Below are 7,983 nucleotides of genomic sequence, written 5' to 3'. Positions count from 1 at the left end.
AGGTCAGCAGGGACCTGAGCCTCACTTACCCTGACTGTGGGGCAGAAGGAACAACACACAGTGATGATGGTTTTGACTTCCTTTTCAGCTCTCCCTTGTTCAAAACAAGGGCTTGGCTCCCGGGCAGCTGTAAATCCCAGTCTCTGCAGTGGAGGTATTCTGATTTACACCAGCTGAAGGCCTGGCCTGTAGTTCAGAAGAAATGGGCTGCCAGTTTAATTACTTCATCTCAGGTATGGCATTAATAATATGGGAATAAATTTAATGCTGCTAAGTAACAGCAATGCAGGGGATTTTGTCACATGCATGACAATTAAAGTGTGGTGCATGGTATTTCTGCTTCTCTTGAGTTCCTTTTTAAATGATGCTCCTTGTGATTTGAATTTCAAAGAGTACTTCTCCTAGTATTTCTCATTATTGATGGTGACTGTTCGCAGGAGCAGCTCAGTGCTGCTTTGTTGGCTTATTGCTTTTGATTCCATGCCCAGACGCTAAGGACAGAACCATGCAAATAATTTGGAAGCACAACCCTTCATTGGTTTCAGTTGGAGGTTTTCCTGAGGCCTGATCTACCACGACTACCTTTAATATTGTCTTTACTTGGACAATGTCTTCTCTTTTGTGACAATGGATCTCAAAACTCTGCTTGCTTGTAAGGATATGCTAAGAGCTGGCAGAGAACCATAAGCTATAGGTGAACCCCTCACTGCTGAGGAGAAAAAGAGATCTGATTTTGGGGATGTTGGCGAGCAAGGTGGAAAGGACAAGCAGTTTGGGACTCAGACCTCTTCCCATGGACAGGAAGGACAAGAGACAAAAATTTGCCTTTTTTTCCAAGATCATGATTTTTTCCCCTAAAATAATAGAGGTCTTTGAGGTTCCAGACTTCTTGAAGTGCTTCCCTGTGCACATCCCTCCCTACCCACCCGCTGGTGCCTCACGCCTGAGAGCTCTGGATAGATGAGGACAAGTGGAGTATGCCCACCTCAAAAGCATCTCCATAGTCACAGCAGGGTGCCACAGGAGCCACGCCGTGAGCTACGGCACTCCGAACACAGCATGCCGATGGGTCCCTCCAAGGCTTCCTGCATTGCACAGGGCAAGCAGAGAACCACCAGAGCACCTCCAGGGTATTTGTCAGGCCATTTTCTTTGTGAAAATCCTGTCCTCTCTCTTTAACAGCTGCTCCAAGGGGAGGAAAACCCCTCATCATACATAAAAGGCAGGTAAGCACATAGAAATTAATAAAATAAAATTTTATTCTCCTCTGCATTTTAAGGTGGCATCAGTTAATTCAATGAGTATTCCTGGCAACTGGGTATTTATCAGCCAGACGGATTAATTCCTTCAGTGAATGTAGTGAGATGTTTGTGGGACTGTTCATTAAGGAGCATTGAAGCCATCTCTCCTTAATTACACTACTTGCTAACCATGATGTCCTATACTTCTGGCCTGTTTCCTTAAGTTTGCACTTCCACAAGTTTTCATATCAGTGTCGTTGTCCTGCCTGCCTGTGAAACCTGACTGTTCCTCATGGCGCTACCTGTAACCCTCATCAGCTTCTCACTTCACTATTTTTCATGTTCAGCATCTTCTCTCATCACGCCCAGCAGTTTCCCATGGTCTTTCCAGGTAGGCAAACCTGAGGCCAGGTCCCATCATCTGCTTGCATGCCTTAAACAGGTCTGACCCTCCGCAAGCTCTTGGCAGACATCCTGAGGAGCAGTGAGGCTGCACCCTTGCCATGGGAGCTGCAGCAGGAGACCGAAGGTGGGAATTGGAACTCTTTTATTTTCATGGCCTGTTAGTGCAGAAAGGAAAAGTATTATCATTTGTTTCTTGCCAAAGCACTTTTTGAATGTTACAGGACAGGCACTGACTAGTTTAAATCTGCAGGATGATGGAGAATTTGGAAACCATTGCGTCCTTCATGCAGAGCTGCTGTTGAGGCTTCTAAGCTAGGGGGTTTCACCCACTGCAGGCAGCAAGAAAAGGTGCTGGCACTCTCTTTAAATTGCAATTGCCAAGGTGGAAATCAGATCCATAGGGCTCAGCTCAGGTCCCTAACTATTGGGGCATCCTCCTGCCTCCAGCCATTGCTCCAGGGATGTCAAGCTCTCCCAGATGTCTCGTGCAGAGTCCATTGACACTGTCTGGGTGACACAGGGTTCTCCACAGGCCCAGGCAGCTCTGTTTAAGGGGCTGAACCAACCCAACATGACAATCTGCAAGTTGTTTAATTTAACTTAATGTCTGCCCAGTTAGGCATCAACATGCCCATATGAATCTAGGTCCAAGACCTCCAGTGGGACTAGGTGCTGCTCTCCACCCCCAGCTTTTCCTGTCCTGGTTACTTATAGGATCAGATCTCTGGAGAAAGGGCTGTCTCTTACTATGTTTACATACATATCTCTCCATACTGGGAACCTGAGCAACACCGTAAGACAAATAATAGGTCAATTCTCATGGCACTCAGCACCAAAGATGTGTTTAACTTAAAGCAGTTACGCTGCAGTTTCCCAGGGGATGAAAAGGCATTTAAAGTGAGGAGCTGAACAACTCAGGAGATTCCTGATCATGTCCAAAGGGAACCTTTATCATCTTAGATATCTGTCTGTCTCTGGTCAAGGTCTGTAGCGCCTAAATATTGTCACCAGTGACTGGTTCTTTCCCTTATAAAAAATCACAGGGTGGCCTTGGCATGTTTTCTGTCTGACAGATGGCCGCATCTCAATTAGCATTAACCTGTGCCTTTCCTGGATACCTTGGAAGGCCAGCAATGCGAGGCAGCACAGCAATGATACAGTTCCCTCTCCCTTGGAGCTGTCTGTACCAGTCAAGTAGCTGCCTTATGAATAGAGAAGCACTGGTGCCAGCGCTTGCTGTAAGGCTTCCTGGAAGAATCCCAAAAAGTTCAAACATGAGAACTGCATGCAGTGAGATGAGGCACAGATGGCAAAATAAAAGCAATGTGATTTATTTTTTTTTTTTTTGAGCTTCTGAGTCTCTTAGATCCTGGACATATGAGAAACTGGGCCACTTTAGCTGAATTCATGTAACTCATCTCGAGGGAAGGAGGCACAGACAACCCCTTCCAGAGACTGGGCTGACGACTTGTGTACGTGAAACACTTTTGCTAACAGGTCTTTCCAAGTTAATTTAGTACCAGATGTAAAGACCCACATCCTGTTTACTCCATCCTCCCAGCAGATGTTATCTAGCAGCCACACTCCACTCTCTTGGTGCAGATTAGGCTAAGCGTGGCAGAGATTGTGTTTGGATTCTTCCTCTGTTGCAAGTAAACAAGCAGATCCAGTTAACAGGAGTAAAGAACAGTTCAAAGCACTGAAACATTGGTTGTAAGCTAAGCTATGTGGTTCAGCCAAAAAATTATGTATTTTACTTTTCCATTTGCTGTAAATACAGAATAAGAAAAAAAAATGCTCAGCTTGGGTTAACCCAAGCTTTCATTTTTATTCTGGTTTCAATTGCCAGCAAACAAATCAACACAAACTTCAGCACCCACCCAGCTCAGCCATCTCAGCTAACCCATTTTCTTTCTCAGAAAGTTAAAAGCACTCCTGGCTAGACCTTTGGGGTCTGATCCAATTAAATGGAAAGATTGTTCTTGCCTTTGGCAGAAAGAGATTACAGATTTTGGGCTACTTCCCGATTGCTCTGTACCATCACTCTGAATTATAATCAAGTGAAATGTGGTTCAGACCACACCGGTACCTACGGTGCCAGGTTTTTTGACAAAGAGAGCCCTTGAGTGCTGACCTGCAGAGCCAACAGCCCTACATGTTTGGAGCACAGGGTCCTAGAGCCCAGTTCTGTCCTCTAAACAATGAGCCATTCCGGCAGTCTCGGAGACCTGTTTGGTTGGTCTGCAGGTTTCCCACCCACCCCACCCGCCCCCCCCCCCCCCCCGGCTCATTATCACTGTAAATACCAGCTCTCAGTCCTTTCCTCCTGAAACCTGCTCCTTTCCATTCCCTCCATCTCCCTCTGCACCACCGCAGTGTCACTCCATGACCACTCCCCCAGGCTGTTAAGGCTGAGAACATCGACTGGGCTACCTCCCTTAGACAGACAAGCGTTGTCGTGTTACCTGGGGTCTGTTCCTGACAGAGGCGTTAGGTGACGTTTTGTTTCCTCTGCAGCAAAGGATGCTAGATCATGGACCTATACGGAGCTATCCGCAGAGCCAGCAGGAGCCTTTAGCAGGAAAGTTGCAGGGAAAGACTGAAGCCAGCTTCTTCTGCTGGAAGAATGAAGTTTCTCTTTGGTCATCTCGAAGGTCTGGGCTCCAATCTTGTACTGGGAACTGTGAGAAGGAGCAGCGTTTTGTCTGTCTTCTCTCCTTCTTCCTTCTCTGGTGATAGGTGGTGCTGCTGCTCTTCCTAGCGCCCAGGGATGCACTCGCAGGTCACTGTCTTTCCACTCTACTGCTCAGGGTGTCCTGGGCCTCCCAGAGCACACACCACACCCGAGACCCTCAGACTTTGTTGGGACAGTGAGGACCACAGCCTAACATTTCTCCCACCAGCTCCCATGAGCATTTCAGCACATCAATAGATGTCCCAGCTAATGATGCTCCCCAAATCCTCATGGCTACCGCAATGGTCACTGCCTGCAGCATTTGACATGTGGTTTCCCAATGGAGCCTCTCTCCTGCTCCTAACGCTGTGATGCCTCCTGGGTGGTTTTGGCCAGGAGGCTTTCAGAGCAGCTCTGCCTCCAAGGGCTCTCACAGACTGACTGCTAACGGTGGCGCAGAGCATCCAGAGAGCGAAGAGCAGGCTGTCGATCAGGACTGTGTGTCTCTCCGACCAGGTGCAGTTACTTAGGGTGCTTCCACTGAAGCCAGTGGTCAAATGCTTGGTCAGGGTAAGTCCTTGTACCAGCCCTGATCAGGGCAACCAGTGACAAAATGATTTCCCTGGAGCTATAATGATATACGCCTGTGAAGTCTCATCCTTCCTTAACTTCTGCAAAACACCACATTTCAAGAAAAGCTGTTCGTATATCTCCAGTAATTTCTGCATCTGGGTGGCATTTTTTCTTTACATTCTGCCTTTATGGCTCCCAAATCCCCAGCTCCTCACAGACAGCAGGAGACTGCTGGACCCATGGAGGCTCCCAGGCCAGCCTGGGCTGCCCTGCACTGCTCCCACCTCTCCCTCTGCTCTAGGTGGCCTTGCCTCTCACTTTTTCTTTTTGCAAGGATTTTTCTTGTTCTTACTATTCATCAGGTCTTGGAATGGTAGCTTCTCAGGAGCTCAGGCTACAGCTGAGCCTTGCTTAGAGGCCCTGGGAAGAAAACCTGTTTCCAAAGCAAGAAGGGGTCCCTGCCTGCTATGCAGTTTGTCCTGGCAGATTTCTGGCATAAAATTAGATTAGCAAGCAGCTGCAGCAAGCCTCCAACAGCCATCAGACCCGAGGGAGCTGGACTTTTCTTCCTCCCCTGCCTTACCTCTTTCAAACATCTCCTCATGCTGCTCTCTGTCACTGCAGTGCTTTGCGCTTCTGTCTACACAGAAGCTTTCCTACTGAGGTGCATCTGTATCCTCCCTGGCGGGATGAAAAGTGCCTTTAGAAACAGAGAGAAAGGGTCAGTTGCCATTGCTAGACACGTAGCATGAATCTCCCTGATTTCTTCCCACCCACAGTTCTTACCAAGAAGCTGTGAAATGTGTTGGTCCAATGCAGTGAGGATTGTGCATGCTTATGCGCTGTTGAAGAAGACGCTCAGTGATGCTGCTAGACATGAAGAGAAACCTCCCAATCACAAACCGGTCTGCTGCAATTCACCTCGCCACAAGCTTTCTCTTGGTCTTTGAAAGCCTTTCCCCAAAAATCAGCAGGGAACCAGGTGGACAATGAGAGCTGCAAATACCAAAATCAAGCCAGGCATAGCTGTTAGCTTCCCAGCGTCAGGAATAGGCCAATTTATGGCAAGCTCAGTGCACACAGGGAACTGGCACGATTAACACTAGTCAGAGCACTGCTAAGCTCCTTCTTCAGTGGTTCTCGGCAAGAGAAGAGGTTGACGAAAAGAAAGAGCGAAGTATGTCCTGGTCTGTAGCAACAGTTACAACCATTGTGGTGGTTGAATTGTGATTGCTCCACTAAGATTTTCTTGTTTCTGCTGCAAAACTCAACTAAACCAAATTAGGTTTTGTTTTCTCATGGACACAAAGGTCCATGGTCTTCCTGGACTGAGTGAAAAGCATGCTTTGTTTGGTATAGGGAGAATGGGAAAGGTGGAGGAACAGTGCTAGAGATAATGGTTACCTTACTGATGTCACTGAATCTCACCTTGCGAAACAGCATGGAAAACACTTCATTTTGGAAGTGTCAGAAGGAAACAAACAGGCTCACAGGATGTGGCTGCCTGGAAGCCAGAAAATTTGACTTGATAACCCAGATATCCCTTCCACCCTCCGTTTTCTATAAATGCCCTTTTTTTTCCTCCCAAGAAAATATCTAACAAATCCTTTTGGAAATCTTGCCATGCTTCCTCCTACTGCACAAATAGTTGTGGTCACTAAGAAACTGTGTTTTGCCAGGAATTCACCATCCATCCAAGCCAGCTGATATCTCCAATCAGTAGCAGTAACGCCTGATGGTACGAATTTGCACTGTAGTAGCTTGTACTCATTTGGCTGCAAGCCAGCCCCCCTAGAGTTTTGTTCCTGTACAAGCAGAACAGAGAGACAGTCTTTTTCCTAAAAGTCTTACTCAGTAAAGGCAGAATGAATGTGGTTTACAGGCTTCTGTTCCCAAGAAAGGAAAGGTGAAAAGCACTTTGGAGAATCAGGGTGATCATCATTTGGGGCTATTTTTTCTGCTGATTACATATTTACTGCCACCCAGTGCCTATTACATTAAGGAAGAAGCTGTGTTCTGTAAGACACAAAAAACCTCCCTGAAGTCCAGAGCAAGTCAGGGATGAGCAAGGGAGCAGCTATTTAGACGGAAAGAAAAATCTTTTGCAAGTACCACTAGGATATACTGAAAACAAAGAGTTTGGAAGAGCACTAAGACATTGTGAAAGAGGAGGCTTGAGGGATTTTTCTGCTGAAAAATCCCCGAGAGAGGCTCAGGTTAGTTAAGGTGTGTTTTAAATCTTGGACATTCTCCTTCAGCAAAATTTGGCAGGGGTTATTTTGTGAGTATGAATAACAACAAGCAAGCAGGGAGAGAAAACAGCCTTAACCTGGGGAGAGAGGTGGGGGCAACACAAACGCACCAGGGCTGTAGGGCCTCGCGCCTCCCCCTGCAGCAGCGAGGAGCAGCAGCGATCCAAACCCTGCCTGTGATCCTCCAACAGCAGCTCGAGCCATAGATGTTAAAGCATCCAGAAAGAAGTGGTGACAGAGAAGCTTTTAGGCAAATGACTTGGCTAGCAGGCCTGCTGGGGGTGGGAAGACGAACGAGTGAACCCTGCTTTCCCGGGTTACGTGTGGTTATTAGGGAAGCAGGGAAGCTCCCCCCGCCCCCTCAGTGCTGCAGCGCGCAGCCCGGCACCTCGTCACCAAGCTAAAAAATAAACCCACACAAATAAAGTTCTTCAGACGCGCCGGAGCTCCCCCATCACCTGGGGGAGTTGGGGTGCTGTGCCCTGTGCTGGCAGGTGCCTGTGGCTGTGGAATCCGTACCGGGGTGCCCCGGGGGGTGGGGGTGGGAGGAGCCGGGGCCCCCGGAGGGGCGCGGAGCTGCGGTGCGTGGGGAGCAGCGGAGACCCCCGGCTGGGAGGAAGGCCAAGGGAGGGGGAGGAGGCAGGGGGCTGGGAGGGGGAGGGTTTTGCCGTACCGGGGCGGGGGGGCGGGTGTACACACCAGGGGATGGGAGGCTGCTCCTGCTGCAGGAGGAAAGTTGGCCGCTCCGCCACGCAGGGCTGGTTCTCCTGCCTCCCTCGCTCCCTCCCTCCCTCGCTCCCTCCTCCTCTTCCTCCTCCTCCTCCTCCTCCCCGCGAGT

The 7,983-nt window shown here is 48.7% G+C and overlaps 1 long non-coding RNA gene across 1 annotated transcript; it reads right to left on the bottom strand.

Moving 5' to 3' along the window:
- Nucleotides 1-1,237: 1,237 nt before the first annotated feature.
- LOC130157323 (uncharacterized) lies at nucleotides 1,238-7,933 on the bottom strand. Its single transcript, XR_008824799.1, has 3 exons — nucleotides 7,845-7,933; nucleotides 4,112-5,889; nucleotides 1,238-1,801 (listed from the first exon to the last, which is right to left on the bottom strand). It is a non-coding gene; the product is annotated as an uncharacterized LOC130157323 (long non-coding RNA).
- Between the last annotated feature and the right edge of the window lie 50 nt (nucleotides 7,934-7,983).

Source organism: Falco biarmicus, chromosome 12 (assembly GCF_023638135.1).
Source record: "Falco biarmicus isolate bFalBia1 chromosome 12, bFalBia1.pri, whole genome shotgun sequence".
Taxonomy (NCBI): domain Eukaryota; kingdom Metazoa; phylum Chordata; class Aves; order Falconiformes; family Falconidae; genus Falco; species Falco biarmicus.
This window is presented reverse-complemented; position numbering and strand designations above follow the sequence as displayed.